Below are 19652 nucleotides of genomic sequence, written 5' to 3' on the forward strand. Positions count from 1 at the left end.
GAGAAAAGAGGGGTGTAGGAGGGTAGAAAAAGGGTGTGGGGGGGTAGAGGTTGGTTAATGTTAGAGGGGAAGGATAGGTAGTGTAAAAATTGAAACACCCCAAACACTGGGAGCTATATACATCGAGCTATAGACATTATCACTTAACCCACATAATCCCTGAGCTATAAACAAGGCTATAAGCAAGAGCAAACAGCAATTAGCGGAGAACACACCCACACAATATACACCGCATCAGAGCTATAGACAAAAAGCAAAAGAGCTAAAGCATTCATAACTGCAAAAAAGCTGTAAACACCCGCTGTACTTCCAGCACCTGAGTATATTGTCTGTACCGCTTCAATTGCACTGCTCTACCCCCACACCCTTTTTCTCCCCTCCTACACCCCTCTTTTCTCCAATCTAGGCACCCCAGGTTGCGCCACGGCAGACCCTAAGACAACAAGAACCTCATCCCTGGGAATCGGAACACCCGTAACGGCAGCAACTATCTACCCAGCACACAAACCAAGCGCAGACGTCCAAGGTAAATCCCCTAAAAAGGGTCTCCGCCATCCACGTTCAAATCTGGTGTGATTGGTCGCCAAGTATCTTGGGGCTACCCAATGGCTGTAAGAAAAATTAGCTGGCTGCATACCCACTCTCTTATATCTAGCAAGAATTGTTCAATGGCCCCCACTTCTCGGGGACCATAGACCTTTAGCTTATGCAAAAGATATCAAGGTTTCCTAGTGTTTGCAGTAGACAGTCTCAAGTATTCCGTGCTAAGGAGACCTGGATCAGTTCAACACTCCTGTGGCCACTATGTTTCAGTGGTGAGTAGGGCATCTGTAAGGGGCCAAGATGTGACTTTGAAAAATTAAATCTAGACAACGCATCTGCTTTCTCATTCTTAACTCCTGGAATGTGCCAGACTTTCACCCAAATGTTTTTCTTTAGACATCTCACACTAGAGCCCACAATAGTGTCACCACTGGAGGTAATCTAGCTGAGAGGGTTTTAAAACCTCCACCACCGCCCCATTATCAGACCTAAGTACCACTTGCCTGTTCTGTAGCTCGTAACTCCATGGCTCCAACGCCGCTAACACTGCAAACAGCACTAACAGTGCCTCATTACACATCCAACCAGCTCTTACCACTCTGGTAGCCAATGCCCCAAACACCATTTTTCCAAACAATAAGCTCCACATCCAATGCTAAATGCTGTATCAGCGAATAGCTGTAACTCAGAATGGCATATTTATCCTTACTCCACATTGTATATCTGTTATACTCATCTAGGAAATATAGGCACATTATCAAGGACATAATTCTACCTGCAAACGCTAAGTTGCCCAACAGTGACTTATTGGCCGTTGGTTTTGTTTACAGCTAGCATGGAGCAGATGAGTTCCTTCAAGTCCCGTAGCTCCTGGTATGGTAAGAGAACCAGCTGTTGTACTGTGTCAATCTCTATGCCTAAGAATGTGAGCACCTTCCTTGTACATACCAATTTGTCTTGTGCTAGTGGCACATCTGAAGTCCATAGAAATACATTGAAAGCGTGCCACCTCATCACCAATAATTTAGGACACTGCAGGCCCATAAATAGAAGATTATCCAAGTAATGGCACATGTCCTTTTTACCTGACTCAGACTTAACAATGAATTAAAGGAATGAGCGGAATGGTTCAAATAACTTACAGGATATAGCACAAACCATGGGTAGGCTTCTGTCCACAAATAGTGCCCTTCTAACTTCCAACCCAACTAATGGAAATAAGAAGAATATATTGGGAGCAACCAAAACACTCTCTATATCTACTTTGGCCATTAACGCTCCCTTCCCACAGCTCTTGACATTTTGCCATCGTTTGAGAACTCGATTCCCAGCTTGCGGAGAACAACCGCATCAACAGCCAATCTGGACCCGTCTCCTGCAATCCAGCTCTCTCCACCTCCATAGCTGCTCCTTCCTACATCTCACTTTCCAGCTATCACCAAATCTTCTGAATGGTGGCACCTGCAACACACCTACTTTTATATATGCCCTTCCCCACCAGCCATAACGCTGCTCACCCCTCTCTTCTTTCCACCTCCCTCTCCTATTCACTTTCATTGTGCCTAATCTCACAATATTCACCATAATGGCAGAGGTACCTGCAGCGGATTCCTAGCAGGGGCTGGGAAAAAGAGTTGTTTTAATAAACAAAGCAGATCTTCCCTTTTAACAACCTATACTCTTATTACTGGAGTTACGGCAGACAGAGGTCTGTATATTGTATTTGAATTTTTACTATGCAGTTTTGTATTACAGTGGTGTGATATTTCATAAAGTATTACAGTTAGCTTTGGTCTTGTGATTACCCCGTGACATCTCACATCTGATTGAGATATAGTTTAGAAAACAACTAAGGCTAAAATACAAGTTCCTTACATAAAGAAGCTACTAATGCCATCCTCAAATGTATATGTAAAAGTTCACATACCTTTACTGAACTTGAGATATTTCACACTGTATTTACATTTGCTATGCAGCTTAGTTAAAGCTATTGTTCTGTGTTATCAGATATTTCAGACTGCGAAAAGGCTGTGTACTTCAGTGGGATTAATGGCAGGAAGTCTGCTGTGTGTAGAAAAATAAGTCCCGAGCAATCACAACTTTATCTCAAATATCCTCTGTTCTGAGACTTTTACATATATAATATATATATATATATTTGTGAATATTAGTAGTAGCTCTTTTGTATAAGCCAGCTTGTAGATTAGTTTTAGCGATCCTTTTATTCTTGTATCTAAAGGAAGAGTTTATGACACAATACATACTGTAAAGTGGAGCTTAACATTAAATTGAACTAATTACTGTATTTAAAAATAAGTTAATAATCAAATTTCTATCTAGAACATGGGCTCTAAATGCTCATTGTCTATACTTCCCTGATGGAGGCGGGGTAGTCCCAAATCCAGGGGACTGTACAACGATCTCAGCAGTCAGGACTTTTGTCCCGACTGCCAGGACTATTGGGAGGTATGTCCACACTTACCAACTTTTTATTTCTTTCCCTCCAGGAGATCCCGAAGGGAGGTGCAACGTGAGGACGGAGGGGGGTGGGGCAAATTACATCATTTTTGCCCCACACCTGAGATGCAATGACCCAAAACTGTCATTTTGCCGTGGGGGGACAGGGACAAACTGACACAATTCACTGCAAATTGCGTCATGGAGGTTCCCATACTTTCCAGTTCATAGGAAGTGGGCAGGATGTGGGAAAATGGCCTGCTCTCCTGGGAGTCTCACCCATATTCCGAGAGAGTGGGCAAATATTGGTTTGTCCCTTTCACCATGGTGAAGAGATGTTGCGTGTGCTGGGGTGTTTGTAGGTGAGGAGACGGCGGTTGAGGGTGACTTCAGAAGCGCTAGGCATGTACTCATGGGACTGACACACCCTAACATTATGTGGCCCCTCCCCTATTGGTATGTGACCTTGTCCCCTTTATCTGAGGTGCCCACTGTCAAGAATCACCAACTTCAAAAACATACTTGCTGACATTTTTCCCCTCTGGGAGATACCACAGGGGTGGCCCAGAGGTGTAAGTCTGCGGGCGTGTCCATGCGATTTACATCATCGCGGCCCCGTCACCATGCATTGCCGCGATTATTGGTGGCTTGGGTGATGAAGTTTCTCTCAGTGTCGAAAAGAAAATAGTCTCTAGATCTTTGTTCTCCTTGAGTCTCTCTCAAACAATAAAGTTTTCCTATTCAAATACAACTTATGTGTCGGACATTTTACCGAAGACTGACTGACTGACTTATGGCTGCTCATAATACTGTACAGAGAGGAACAGATGTGGGTGCGCTAGAAATCAAGGGCATATGCTGTACAGTGGCTGCGATAGGTCCTATACATTTTCTGGGTGTGCTGTTACTTGTGGTTCTTCTGGATGTTTGACCCTACATACCTCCCAATCTTGCCATTATCTGCATGACCTTGGATTACATTCCTTTCTGCGGCTCTGGTACTTTCCCTTACTTTGGCTTTACCTTGCATTCGGATACTGATTTGGTGCTGAACCTGGCCTGACACTAACTTTGCCTTTTGTGTCTCTGAATTTGAAATCCATTTTATCACTGTGGTTGCCTAGGTCTGGTACTTTGCGTCCATTGCTAATAAACATCTCTGACTCGTGCATAAGTACTGGGGGCAATTGGGAACCAGTAAGCATAACTTGAAATAAGGACAAAGAGACTGCTATAGCTAAAGAGCTACCTGGGCACTGATTTTTATTGTATGGGAGTCAGCCCAGACTTAACAATTGTCAATTATACAACTAATAATAAATCAGAGCTTGTACTCAAAAGTGAAAGTGGAAAGTGAAACTTGAGGTGTGAAGTAAGATACTGCTGTTACTTAACAAGCTCTGCACATGCACAGAACTGATTATTTAAGTAATGCTCTGGTGTTACCTAAATAATCATTTCTGTTGCATATATACAACTCTATAAGTAATGGCAGTGCATTACTTAAGGCAGTGATTCCCAAACTGTGCGCCTAGGCTCCCTGGGGTGCCTCAGCGATCTCACAGGGGTGCCTCGGCCAGGGCCAGTGGTAAGCAAGGCAGGGGACTACTTAGTAATCATTTTGGCTTAGGAGTGCCTTGAAAAAATTATGGAAACCCTAAGGATGCCTTGAACTGAAAAAGTTTGGGATCCACTGACTTAAGGAGAAAATCGGCTCCACACAACTGATTTCCACTTCTTACTCCCCTAGTGCTATGTGATAGTGCTCCAAGTGAAGGGCTGTCATGTCCTGCAACGATGGAGTGAGCCTATCGCCATCTGCTGCCTTGTCCATCAATGCAGCGGTTCCCAGTCACTGATAGGCTGGGAGCGCCGTGACCTCATCACCTTGAGGCTCAGAGAGTTTAGCTTTTCTTGCTAACACCATCTGGGGATGGCGTTAGTAGGTGTAATCCAATGGAAAGCCCGCTGCCCAGTCTGTCCTCATGGGCATGCATGATCAATGCATACAGCCCAGGAGAGAACTCTCATATAGTCTCTCCACTGTGATCAGCAAGCGGTAAAAGCTATATCTTACATTAACAATCTTAGAAGGTATTTAGCCAATGGCTAAAATCTACTATATATAAGTTTTTACATACACATAGATTAGCTACTGCATTCATGCTTAATTCTCCAGGGAAAGTGTTGCAGTCTATGCAAAATGGCTTTAACTAAACAATTTAAAGAAAAAAATTAAAAAAAAATAAGATCTTTTACATACTGAAAGTTCTTACAATATCTCCAAGTAATTCTTTAGCAAATACCAATACAGACCTTAGGTCAAGAGAAAGAAATTTTTACACGCAGGCTGCGTAATATAATGAAAATGCGATCGAGAACACAGAGGTCATTGTGTTGCTGAAACTGACACTGCACTGGTACCAGTGGGATTTTGCATATATAATTGGGAAGGGTGACACAATCAAGGTAATTGTTAAGAGAGTTCTGGCAGTCACAGCGACTGATTCATCTGCCTTTTGAAACTAGCCTTGTTTTTCATATTCCAATTATTCTCTAACAAAAGTCAACCATTTTCCTGTGCTCATTAGATTTAAATTCTAACCGTCAGCTCGTGACTATTCTTCAGGATTTTGTGGAACTACAAGTCGATGCATTATTGCCAGACACTGGAAAACCAACAAGTAACGGTATGCAGCATGTTTTTTTTTCCTTCTACAAAATGGATGGCAATATTTGTATTTATTGACATTATAGGGGGGAGGGGTGGTTGGAAACCAAATGCCTTACTGTGTACACCTGCAGAAAATAAGCTGTGCTGTTATCTGCGATCACCTTTTGGTGAACTGGAGGGAGTATGGCATATATGTGCGGTAAACTGTAAAGTTTGAGTGTAGAAATGAATAGAGATGAACAAGCTAAAAACATTCTGCGACAGATTAGATAAATGCATTCATGATATATGTAAATCTGCTACTTGATTTGTCAATGAAAAGTTGTGAGAAGTTCATGTCCTGTTTGGTATCTCCATCCCTATTGCCATGTTTCTTTATTTCTGTGTAAGTAATTTGAATGAGAGCTAGGGATGGGGCGAAATGTTGTAAGAAAACGTGGGCCTCAACAAAATGGCAGCACGCTGCCTGAGGAGGCATTGGCTAACCAGCAGGGGGGATGTCAAGTGCTTTAGAAGTACTAGGTCGCATTTGAATTTACTCCTCCTCCAAACTCACTTCAGAAAACAGAGTTCAACAAAGAAACTTGTTGAGGAATTTATGGTAAAATATATATTTTTTAAACCAATTCCTGCATTCTGAACATAACAGATGATAATGAGCAGAGTAGGCTCTGGATGGCATGACATGAAGGGCCTTATTGCTTAAAGCAGATGGACAACCACAGGAGTCTGGGTCTGATACAATATAATTGCCTGTCTAAGCATTATAATATAAAGTACCCAAACTCCGCTTGAATTCACTCAATGCTTCCAGGGCATTCTTTACTTCAGTTTACCCGCCATGGTCAACTGTGGTCACGTGTTTTTACATCTTCACACACTGCTTGCCCGTATTGCTCCATGCGAAAACTAAAGTCTCTATCTCTTTAGGGTGCTGACATGTTGCATGTTGAGAGCATGTGGTGGGTGAAGAAGTATCTACATGTTATGACAAAATCCAAGGGGGCGTAAGAGATCCATTTCTCCCCCTGCAGAGACCCATATTGGTATTGATTTTTTATCTTTTGCTGTTTAAAGTGGCACATCTTTTATTATACTTCACATATAAAGGCTCATTTACCATCCTGCATAAGGAGAGAACTGCAGCGCAAATGTAATTTTGTGAGGTAATACACTTACTTTTGTGCAGGCGTGTCCAATTTTACAGTTATTCACATGGATATGTGGGTCAAAATGGTGACATTTGCACTTACCAAAGGGTTTACGTCGGGCCTGCATAAGCACACAAATTCAGTGAAAACATCAATCTATGTGAGAGGTTCCTACAACCAAGAAAAATGAATGTGACACCGACTGCATTTTACTTATATAAGGTTATAGTCATATGATGGCGGCTGTTGCGTTGTGATTGGCTCATTTTTGTTTGCTCGGTAATGATTAGATTCTACTGGGAATTTTTATTAGCCATTGTATCTCATCCTAATCAGTGATGAGTCGCAGATTTTTTCATTGTACCCAGATCTAAGATACTTGTATGAATTGTAATTTCTGACATTAAATTTTCTACTTATCTCTAAAACTAAATCAGTTTACTTAGGCAAAGGTTTGTAGAAAAGAAACACAGATCTGGATGGGTCTATGGCAGACAAATGTGATATAACCTGCAATGAAGAAGAATTTAATGTATATGTATGAAACAAAAGATTGCCCAGACCGAAACTATCAAGTCCCTAGAAATACAGGGGCAAACACAGGACTTGTAGAGGTGGGTTTTCACACCACGCTACCAGAGGGCGTGACCAGCATGCATGGGGGCATGGTTATAATATTAGACAGTGCTTGGCTGCTCTCCAACTCTTCCTATCCCCATAATATACATGGGCAATGCTGCCTGCACTACTGTTAGGTGCACTCAGCTCTCCCTTTTCAAGCAGAGCCGTGTGAAGCGGGGGCAGAGTCCAGCCACCTCAATTATACAGTGCCTCAGGCTTGGAGGGGGGTTTCCATGCACTAGGAACCCCCCTTCGGTTTGCCTATGAAATCTGCCTGCCCCTAGCCCAGACGGCTTCCTGGCTATTTACTATAAAAATACAGAAACACTTTGTTCCTGTTCTAGTAGATCTGTTTAATGCCATCCTATGATGCACCAAACTTGATGATGCCCCTACCAAGGCAGAAGTAGTGGTGATCCCAAACCCTGGCAGAGACCCCAATAGCTGCAGCAGTTACCACCCGAAATCATTAATCAAAAAACTTTTAAACAAAAGATTGGGCAGAGTCATCAACTCTCTGGTCAATCCAAATCTCTAATTTCAAAGTTAACTTGGGGAAAACTGAGGTAATGGATCTTAACCTGTCTTCCCAGCACAAGAAAATATGAACAGTTTTATGCAGCGAACTCTCCGTCATTACTAAAGAATATCATGTGTGAAAAATTGGAACTCACTCTTTATCACATGGGCTGGAGACATTGGAGTCTCTAACTTCAGTATTATTTTATTGCCATGCACTTAGCTCAGTGTGCTCTGGCGGTTCCCACAATACAGAGCCCAGATCTCTGGTGGTTCCTACAATACAGAGCCCAGATCTCTGGCGGTTCCCACAATACAGAGCACAGATCTCTGGTGGTTCCCACAATACAGAGCCCAGATCTCTGGTGGTTCCCACAATACAGAGCCCAGATCTCTGGTGGTTCCCACAATACAGAGCCCAGATCTCTGGTGGTTCCCACAATACAAAGCCCTGATGTGAAAATGCTCATGAGCCAATGACACTATGGTTCTCAATGAGATCCACAATTCTGTAATTCAAAAGCTGCTCTACCACCTAGGTAAAATATTTTACTAATCTGCTCCTCCCCTAGCTGGAGATCTCCTTTAAATCATCATTAACATCATTGCTTATTTGTAAGGTGCCACGAATTTCTAAGCAGAGGACAGTCAGCATACAAATCATACAAATACAAATTAAACAAAACAAAAAATTATACAAGTATATATTGCAAGCATAAATCATACAAGTACAATTATAAGTAGCAAATATACAAGTATAAATTAAACATAGAAACATAAAAACCACACAAATACAAGTTAAACAAAAAAAAAAAAAAACATGTAACTTCGAGATAGACAATGAAGGTGCAGACGTGAGACATGGTGTAGAGAGGACCTTGCTGGGGAGAAAACCAAAAGACAAAAACTTATATAAACTTAAAAAAAGAAAAGAAAGAAGTTTATAATGTATTTCCCACTACATGTGGAATAATGAAGGTAGGTAATCTACTCCTCCACTTCCTTGCATGCGAGCAGTAAGACACACCTGGAAATCGTAGCTAAATATATGAAATGACTAGTATGCCATTTACAGCTATTTCACATACTGCTCATTTTAGGCTAATTGTTTGTTAAGCTGGTTGCACCACTTTCCAATAATAACATTTATTTATCAAACAAAAGTGTTGTAGTGGAAGACGGTGTGACAGGGCATCTACATTAAAATCATAAATATAGCAACACTTGCGGCTGTATAGAGCACTGTAGGATCACCAGTATTCTGTAGCTAGAGCAAGTATCTGGGGGGTTACTATGAATTGTGTGACCTGTATGAGTTATACCTGCTCCATAAGGCTCTGTGAAAATAAATCAAAGTGTTCCTGCACCTTGGAGAAATGACAATATTATTGCTACTACTGCGGTTTTTATATTTGTTTTTCATGTGTAACATGAATGCATACAGTACAACACTGTTTGTCTTTTATACTACAGTTGCTGTGTACAACACCCTTTGTGCTTTGTGGAAGGTGCAGTGCTCCCGAATAGCACTGCCGTGGTTACACAAGCCATGGCTTCTAGCAGATCTGGTTCCAGTGCTTAACTAAAGCACTTATTAAGGTCTGTTTGTTGTACTCATGCACTTTCTCCAGGTTGCTTGTTTTGGTGACAGATCCTTCATTGTTTTCAGTCCACATAGGGCATTTCTTCTTTTAGGAGACAGAATTGCATCTCCTTGCCATATTATGCAATAATTATTTATGCTTTATTATAAATGTAGAGTATTCCCTGAAATGGGGATAGTTACACTAGGATAGAATGCGGGAAGTGATCTCATGATCAAATTGCTGAAGCTAGTTAGATGCGTTGTAGACTGAGGCTAATAATTACCATCAACGTTTATTTATACAGCGTTACAGATTACGCAGAGTTATACAACATGGGTACATCAAAACACAACAAATGTATACAGTAATAATACAATAATAATATATAGATCAGATAATATCTAGGAACAAATTAGCATAAAACAAATTCAACAATACACTTGGCTAACAAAATAAATAGCACAATGTGATATGCAACATACAATACAGAGAGTTTACATTCGAGAGTGAGGGGGGAGACAGAAGAGGAGTGTTTGAAGATTGGGGGATCGTCTTGTAGAGTGGCGTAGGGAGTTCTAGAGGTGTGTGGCAGTTTATAAGAAGTCTTGGAGCCTGGACTGGGAAGAGGTAATAAAACGCTGAGACCAGAGGCTCAGGTAGTGATTGATCCTGAATTAACGTCAGTGATGAAGTGTCACGTCTGAAGTGCTGGAGTAGCCACTAGCTGGTATAAGCGCAAATGATTAAGGAGGCGCAGAGTTTAACGCACCAGGGATCCCCGCAAGGAAGTTTGGACTTTGCTGCAAAGGGTGCACAGGTCGCTGTTCTCCAAGATAGCCACCAGCGCAGTGGCTGAGCAGGACAGGAATGGTCAAGCAATCCGGGTCAGAACCAGCCAGTAACACGGTACACAGGGGTGATACAAGAGCAGTCAAAACAAGCCTGAGGACAAAACCAGAGCGAGCAATAAGGTACCAAAGCGAGATCCAAAACGGGAGTCAAGAAACAAGCCAAGTCTGGAGCCAATATCTGGAAGCAGAATACAAGGAGACTCTGGAGTAGGGAGTGAACCAATACTCCAGCACCGTAGTGGTGCCAGAGGCCTCCGTATATATATATGTAGATCAGTCCTAATTGGGCAAAAGGAGATTTGGCGGTCAGAACATAGCTGACCACTGACAGAACGAGCCTAGAAGCATCCCGTTACAAGGCATGCACGTGTAGAGCGTTGACTGGAATAAGGGGACGCATCCCATTGCTAGGCAGCGTTCATAATAGACTGGAGGGGAAAGTCCAAAAAGGAGAAGATTACAATAGTGGAGGCTAAAGTCACACAGATCTATACAACTTTAGCATTTAAAGGTCCAGAGCTATATTTTCTGCAGTCTCAAAATACCATCTCCATTGATGCAGCTGTCCATGGTTCAAGCCTTGTCAGCATCCCATGTTTTTTAAAAAAAACAGGAAATAGAAATAATTTAGAACTAATTTAGCTTATATGAAATGCTAATATTAGGTAAATATAAAATAAAAGCAATGATGTGCAAAGTGAACAGAATTTCTCCATTGTGTCATTGGCTTTTCCACAAATCCAGGCCTAAACATTTTGCAGTTAATTTTATTTTCTGCCTTCCCCTCCTCGTTATTGTTTATGTCGAGCTGGAAAACACTTATGTGAGAGGAACCTAATGTTCTAATGGAAGGGAAATGCAGCTGTCAAACACACTATTTCTTTAGTTACTGGTGACATCAGCATAAGGAAAGCCCACAAAATACTTCTCTGCACTATTATTAGTGATCTGTCAGCAAATTTGTAACCAAAGGTCCTCTATGGGAGTAGCTACACTGTCACACTCTTGTGCAACTATCAGTATAGGTGGACAATTCTAACAATGAGAAATGTATAGGGACTGTTGCATCATTAATATTGGAATCTCGATAGATTTTGACCTGCATTCATTTGCAACCAATCACAGGTCAAAATCACCCACGTAGGGCAAGTCTTAGTTAGCAATACTGTTATTGTTTAATTTTTACCTTTAAAGTGTCTTTGACTATGGTCACAGCATCTTTTTATTGTTCTTTGTCTCACAAACATCTGTGTGTTCCCAGTTTTGAAGCGGGTGAGAATAGAACAACATGTAGCCAATCAAATCATAAGAAACTTCACCGCATCACATACCAATGTCATGACGTGAGTATGCCGGTCTTATGGAGAAGCAGAGATAATGTTGTGATAATATTAGTGAGAAGAGAGATGCGTATGCTATTTTCATATTTCTTTTGCACGTGTAACATGCTCTACATTTATGATAGAGCTCTAGGTTTTTAATAAAGCACAAATAGCAGGCACTGTTGTGTTATGAAGAGGGGAATGGAGGGCCAGCTTTATTTGTCATTTGTAAACTCACATGATGGAGACGTTGTCAGATCCAGGGAGAGCCCAAAAAACACGAGAGGTCCCCCTCACCTGGAGAGTACCGTTCCAATGCACTGGGTCCCTCCTGGTACCCTTGGTCAGTGAAAAGGAACCAGGTGATAGGTGTAAAAAATAGATTACTGCAGTACAAAAAGTGGCAACTGCGGGTCAAGACCTTTGCAATTTTGTCTTACGCGATTTGACTATTTGTCTTTAGCAAACTACTCAGTCTACAAACCACACATGAAACAGCATGCAAAAGGACAGTTTTGTCAAAACCAGTAATTGGGATATCTAAAAGCACAAAGTAGGGGTGATGCAGGAAGACAGTCATGTAAAATGCACCATTAAATGGAAAAACGTTTATGCATCCAATTTGTTTCACCACTGGAATGTTTTTTTGTTTTCTTTGTTACAATATTACTTGCTGTATGCATCATATAAATTAGCCATTACACGTTTATCACACAAAGAAGGAGTTTGAATTAGTATTTGATAAAGTATAATAAGGTCCTGAAATAATCCAAATAATCCACAAAATATTGTTAAATTATTAAAGTATTATAAATGTGTGCATACTGATAGTTATTTCAGTGAGTTACGGCATCACTGATACTGTTAAATATATACAAAGCAAAATGATGTCATACAAGTATGTAAAGTCTGTTTACATATGTACAGGCAATCGCTATACGTGATCTTGCTTAAGAACTACACACCTAATAATAAACAACAAATGGCACATTGTAAAAACAGGAACATAGCTTGAAAACAGACATTTTAACAAACACATTGCAAAACTGTGAAATATGTTGCAAAGCAAAGAGAGAAATCTGTAAACACCTTCACTTCTAATATGCAAATGTGGCAAATCTGGTTATATATTTATTCTTCAACATATCTTTCCTGTAATATATTCTAAATATCAAAATTAGTTTTCTACAATGTTGTATGCATAATTAGTATAATTTTAAGGTTGGTATATGCAGGAGCAAATGCAGGATTGTTAAGGGAGGTAGGGGGGTTCCACGCCACCATAGAGGGCGTGACCATCATGCAAGAGGCGCGACTATCATATTAGTCAGTTCTAGACCACTTTCCAAATTTTTCCCGTTCACTTCAAATACACGGGTAATTCTGCATGCACTACTGTCAGATGCACACATCTCCCTCTTAACCAGCAGAGCAGTGTGAAGCCAAAATCAGTATCAATAGAGTTGTCAGACTCTCATGCTTGCTCTAGACCTCTTGCAGCTTCTGCTACCTGCTGCTGCTGGTGTCTTAAGCTCATTGGCTGCTTGTCTACATCCTGAAATGTGGGGGACTTGTTTGGAAAAAGGATAAGTACATGAAATATGGCAAGTCTATAAATAAATGAACAATCTAGGCCTCCCTAGTCATCACCCTGCAACCATCCCAGACACAAAATTAATAGCATCCACATTTAATAAATAGACCTATATCCCACAATACAGCCCGATAATAAATAGTATTCACATTTAATAAATAGACCTAATAGACCCTACTCAACATGCCCAACATTAAATTAATAGCACTCATATTTAGTACATAGACCTATTCAGGCCCTTTCAGTGGTTCACAGAGGCCCGGAGAAACCCAAATTAAGAGGCCCCCCAACCGCTCTTTCTTAAAGAAAAAAAATTGAAAGATGCATTTAAAATGTATTTTAAATTGATTTTATGCATTTCGTGCACAGAGAGAGCAATAAGCGCATGTGCTGCTGCGTATTATGCCAATTTAACCTATTAACATGTTTAGACACTAGGGGCCTGAGTCATTAAGGAGAGCAAAGCATAAAAAAGGAGTAACTTTGGACAAAACCATGTTGCATTGTGCATTGGAGAGGGAGGTAAATTCAAAATGTGGGGACAGATTTATAGTTAGGATAGGGCATGTCCTAGATCAACTTTAAATTTCAGTGTAAAAATAAAGCTAGCAAGTATTTGTATGTTAGATGTAAAAAGAGCCAATATTTAACTTGGCTGCAAAACAATAAACTAATTTGCACCCCTTGCATTGTAACATGGTTTGTCCCGGAGAACATTTACTCCTTTTTTTGCCTTGCTTTCTTTTATGACTCAAGCCTTAGGTATACAATAACTTGTATTACTTGGTGTGAAGATACCGAGTTTTCTGGACTTCACACTGGCTGGCCACCCACCGGTGCCTTCCTAGGCCAGGGAAGGCTACCCAGGACCTTCTAGCCTTCGTATAGTCACTCAGGCAAATGCAATTAGAAAAGTACAACAGTACATTTATTGTAATAAAAACAATCACTAGAATATTATATACACATAGTAAATAAATGCCGGGAAGGTTTAATGTTTACCACATCATCTGTCCCTTACCCCACTAGCTTAAGGAGCTACAGTTACCTGGATGTCCTGACTTAAAGACCCATGGAGTTCTTCTCTCAGCTGCAGCTGTAGTCCATTGGTAGAGAACGAAAGCTCAAAACCAGCTACACTGCACCTTCCATGAATCAATCCTCAGAATGAATATCACCTCCCCCCCTGGAATGGCTCCTTATATCTAGGGTCAAATTTACACAGTGCTTTCCCATCCCTACGCAAACCCCTGGCTCTCTATCTCTTTAGACATTAGTGGGTCCTGGATCAGTGGGTTGGAGTGGGGAGTGGAAATGACCTGTGATTCCACAGAAGCCCCCTGCTGGGATGCAGACAAAATGTCTGGACTAGTCCTATGGAGAACAATGGATACTAATTAGCCTCCCTACCTCCAAAGATAGAGTAGCAGTCAGCCACTCCTAAAATTAACCCCTTACACTACTTTGTGATGTCACAGGATGCCCAGTTGTTCCATGCTTCCTGTAGAGAAAAGAGGGGGAGAATAAATGCAGCTCCAGTCCCCTCATCTGTATCCTGGACACCACCTGATCTTTACTTATAACCCACATGGCTTCATAACAGCATCAAAAATTAACAACCAACACATTTTTACAATGGGTAACATGGAATGAAGAAGTCTCCTATCTAGGCATGGCTACAATGTCCACTTATCCACATGTAATTAGACACTGCAGTTGTACTCTGTTCAGCTGGGGAACAAATGCAAGGGCTATAAAAAGTACATGCCATAATTCACATTTTGTGAAAAACGAGGGACAGGCTGGTTAGGGTGATATTAATACCTCGTTTCCCCACACTTGGAAATTGCCATATTACCAAATTTGAAAATGGATATATATATATATATATATATATATATATATATATATATATATATATGCGGAACACAAGAACAATGGGTGAGAAAATTTTGAGGCCCCCTCTGGTAGGCCCTGGACCTATTTCAACTCCACCAAGGCTTGACAATAAATGATCATTATTTGCATTCAATAAACATATCCCCCCCCCCCCCCCCAAAGACCTTGACATCACATATGTCAGGCGCTGTCTCCGCACCTCCCATGGGTGCCGGAGATGGACGCCTTCTGATCGCAGCTCCCGTCCCATTGCCAAGCAATGGGACGCCCTTCCGCCCATGTGACCTCCGCTGCGTGTGCGCATGCACATTCGTCGCCTTGTCCCCATAGCAACTGGACGCCTGCCCGGCGATCAGCTGAGTCTGATCGCCGGAAACCCCTCTCTCTCATTTCCTCTTCCACGCTATTTAAACCTCACTCTGGCACCATTAGGGTGCATGAGTATTGGTTCATACCTACTCCAGCTTCCCTGCATTACTAGTTGCCTCCTGTGTTACATTTGGCTTCCTTGACTACTCTTCCGGATCTCCCTTTGTACCTCGCTGCCCGTTCTGGTATTGACCCTTGGACCGTTCCTGACTATTCTTTTGCCTATTCTCCGTGGTACTGCGCTTCACTGGTTCCGACTCGGCCTGTCTGACTACGCTTCATTCATTGCACTGGTGACTATCTGGGAGAACCGCGACCTGCGCTCTTCACGCAGCGAAGTCCATACCTCCTTGTGGGGGTCCCTGGTGAACACCGGCGGTGCGTTTGACTCCGCGCCTCCCAGCTTAGTAGCACCAACACCAGTCAGCGGTAATTCCTGTGAAATACGTGACAACATAGTTTGTAGTCACATTTAATAAAAAGCCCTCCATCTCCCCAAACTCAGCCCCACATTCAAGTAATAACCCCACAGCCACCCCAGCATTAAATTAAATAATCCCCTCAACCCACCTGAAATTAAAAGGAAACAATATGACTCCACTATTAAAATTAAATTGCCTCCACCATGAAATAAATAGCCCCACCAATAACTAATTACCTCCCGTCCACCATTAAATGATTAACACCCACCCCACGATATTATGATTGGAGCCGCAGAGACAGGCACTTCTGACTAGATGTCTTGCTGTACATGTGGTACGGAGGGCCAAGACAAAAGCATCTGTGAGGGAGAAAAGTTTGTACCGGCTGATGGGAGGTGTTGGGCAGAACACGGGTGTAGCTTGGTGAGTATGGATTAGATGCATGAGAGTACCTAGCACCTAATTTTACACCAACATCAAAAAAGAGATTTTGTTTTGCTGGATGAGATTATTTAATTGGGTTAAAGGGCATATTTAGCTGGGAGGGCGGAAATCCCTCCCCCACCCCACACACACACAACAAGGATTGGAGATTGGGTCTCATTCTCTATGGGACACAATTTGCACCTTCATTCTGCACTTCTAGGCACAGTTCTACCAATGCAATAAAAAAAAAAAATATACAAAACTGATGTCACTGTTCCTTGTGAATTATTAGGCTATTGTGTAATGAACAATGGTTCACAATATGCGCATTTTGAGGATTATTTACTAATATTCTTCCATTTGCAAATCTGCCCTTAAAACTACAGCAAATGATTGAACATTTGCTTTCATTGTCTAAGGCTGGGTACACACTACAGGGTTTTCAGCCGATTGTCGGGCCAATCACACAATAAACCACCATTCGTCCCAATATCACTCTAATGTGTACTCTGCAATGATGAATGATTATCGTTCCAAACAGTTCATATCCTTTCATTTGATTTTTAAACCGGACTAAAAATCTCGTTCAGCAATGGAATGATGTCTTCCAATTCTGCAGTGTGTAAGCACTCAGGAGCGGCAGTGTCCATAGATCTCTATGGAGTGTGCAGAGTCACGGTCTTTGCAGCCAATGGTTATGACAGATGAAGAGCTCAGATCTGAAGGTAAATCTTGTAAAATGTGTTTAGTGTGTACACAGGAATCGGCATGCTAATCGGGACCTTTTTTTTCCTTCTGTTGGTAGTACAATTGTTAAAGATGTCGTATCGGTTGAAAATTTCTGTAGTGTGTACCCAGCCTAACTTGCACTAGGCAGATAACAGCTAATTGTTGAATGGTTATTATGGTTTTAGTGCAAAGAAATGTCAGTAAATCGTCATACTTGTGTCCTAGTGATGTCTCTAGTTGCTTGTGAATTAATAAAAACAGAAGTAGATCCTCTGCACTCTCCATGTACAGACTGGGGTGTAAGAGGGGGTTGCCCACATTGTATAAACAAGAAAACAGGGATACTCTGCACTCTCCAAACACATAATTAATGCTGTACTAAATACTGTTCTATATTAAAAACAGGGAATGTTAGTTCCACATATTGCAATATATGTTAAGCTGACGAACTCACGCCAAAGTCTTCCCAATCTGGTCAGTCCTAACATGATCAAATGCTATGATATTTATCTGGGCTTAAGGCTTACCTGCACACAGCTTTTAAAGGCAGGTCTTTCCCAAGCACTAGCAGCCATGGGAGACCTGGGACTCACCTGACACAAGTTGGAATTAATTAATGTAAAGAATGGGGTGCAAGATTGAGAGATTGGGAAGACTTTGGCGTGAGTTGGTCAGCTTAACATATATTGCAATATATGGAACTAACATTCCCTGTTTTTAATATAGAACAGTATTTAGTACAGCATTAATTATGTGTTTGTAGAGTGCAGAGTATCCCTGTTTGCTTGTGAATTAATATGCTACATTCTGAAATATTTGTTTGAAAACAAAAAGAAAACAATGTTCCATTATGTTTTTGCCTAAGTAGATTGCAGGACCTCCTTTTAACCTGCAGATGTCACTGTAGCAAATGCTTTCTATAGTAATCACACGGCGAGCGACTAGACCTACCCACAAACACCTTTAAAATGTTGATATCTGCGGTCTATACATTTTGCTTCTTGTACTGATTTGATGATAACGTATGAATGTTGTATTACACAACAGTATGTAACAAAAATGTATTTTTCAATACATCGATAGAACCCCTTTAAAAAAAACTGTAGTAGATGAAGCACAAAGTAAGAGCGTTGTTCTGCGTTTATCAGTGGACGACAGGAAGAGATAAAATGTAAACCAATGAGAGGTAATGATTCATTATGTTTTGTTCATGTTACCAAGCAATACTTCCGTCCTCACCACTGTGAGCTGAACTTTGTCACTTGCAAGACAAAAAAAAAATCTTTAACTTACAGTCTTATTATTTATATTAGTAAACCTGACTTATTTATAGTCTACTGTAACATGTCTAACTTACATAGACAGTAACACCACAAGAATCATATGCATAATGTAGTGTTGATCTTTTCCTGCGAAGAGCACAATTAAAACATAATAGTGTGTTGTAATGGCTCATCCATGTGAAAGTATAGTCGTTTAATTACATACTGTCAAAGAAGTTCTGCTAAGAGACCATAAAATCAGTGATTTGGAACAAGCCACTTATGCTATTGCTTTTATGATTTCACTGTATATCCTTGTTATTTGTGGAGCAGATTTACCTTATAATCCTATGGGCCTTGTATTCTCTGTATCACTAAGGTGACTGTTTGTTTTTTTCTAACACTTTGAATGATGAGGCAACATGTCCTTTGAGAGCCTTCTTGTGATACCAGCTCTGTGTTATGTGATCACACAATGATACTTTAAAGGGTAGAGACAAGCTGTCTTTGTGCCTCAAAATCCCTTAAGGGGCAACGTCGTTAATAAAAGGATCATAATGATGTAAACAAAAAATATAAATCGCCACGAAAAGTACAGCATGTCAAAAACTCTATTGCACAGATTAAATTGATTGACAGTATTGTTATTTAAGGGACCTGTAATAGTCATCATCATCATCATTTATTTATAAAGTCCAAGTTGATTTAACTTGGGGGTGTATAGCAGAGTTGCAGAAAGTTATTTAGCACGCTGGGGCTGCTCTTTGAGCCCCGGTGAAGACCCCCCTTCTCCACAATGATTGTTTGCTATTCACTAGCAGCCTAAGGCTGGGTACACAATATACAAAATTTATCCTGGTGCGATATCCTTAACAATTTAACTAACAACTGAAAAAGAAAAAAATCCTGATCAGTATGCTGATTCATGTGTACACACTAAATGCGTTTTACAAGATTTACCGTCAGATCTGTGCTCTACATCTGTCATAACCATCTGCTGAAAAGATTGTGACTCTGTACACTCTATAGAGATCTATGGACACGGCCGGTCCTGAGTGCATACATACTGCAGATTTGGAACAACATTGTTCCATCATTGAACAAGGTTTTTAGTCCGGTTTAAAAATCAAATGAACCAATCGGATGTGCTTTGGAACGATAATCTTTCATTATTGTTTTGATTGGCCCAATAATTGACTGTAGTGTATTCCCAGCCTAAGTCATGGA

At 41.0% G+C, this 19652-nt stretch overlaps 1 protein-coding gene across 1 annotated transcript in view; it reads left to right on the forward strand.

Moving 5' to 3' along the window:
- Window positions 1–5666: 5666 nt before the first annotated feature.
- GNB1 (G protein subunit beta 1) overlaps window positions 5667–19652 on the forward strand; it is an 85617-nt gene continuing 71631 nt past the window's right edge. The window contains exon 1 of the mRNA XM_075189695.1: window positions 5667–5690. The gene's annotated coding sequence lies outside the window, so the exon portion shown is untranslated. The remainder of the gene's footprint in view (window positions 5691–19652) is intronic.

This window comes from Mixophyes fleayi, chromosome 11, assembly GCF_038048845.1.
Source record: "Mixophyes fleayi isolate aMixFle1 chromosome 11, aMixFle1.hap1, whole genome shotgun sequence".
Taxonomy (NCBI): Eukaryota; Metazoa; Chordata; class Amphibia; order Anura; family Limnodynastidae; genus Mixophyes; species Mixophyes fleayi.